We start from the raw sequence: 263 nt of genomic DNA on the forward strand, positions 1-263 counted from the left end.
TAATACTACAACATACACACACAACAATACACATACACACACACACAACATACACACACACAATAAACACACACACAACATACACAATAACATACAATACACAACATACACACACAACATACACACACACACACAACATCACACACACACACACACACAACATACACATACACACACAACACACACACAACACACACACACAACACACACACACACAACATACAATTATAACAACACACACACAACACACACACACACAACAA

Source organism: Perca fluviatilis, chromosome 19 (genome assembly GCF_010015445.1).
Source record: "Perca fluviatilis chromosome 19, GENO_Pfluv_1.0, whole genome shotgun sequence".
Taxonomy (NCBI): domain Eukaryota; kingdom Metazoa; phylum Chordata; class Actinopteri; order Perciformes; family Percidae; genus Perca; species Perca fluviatilis.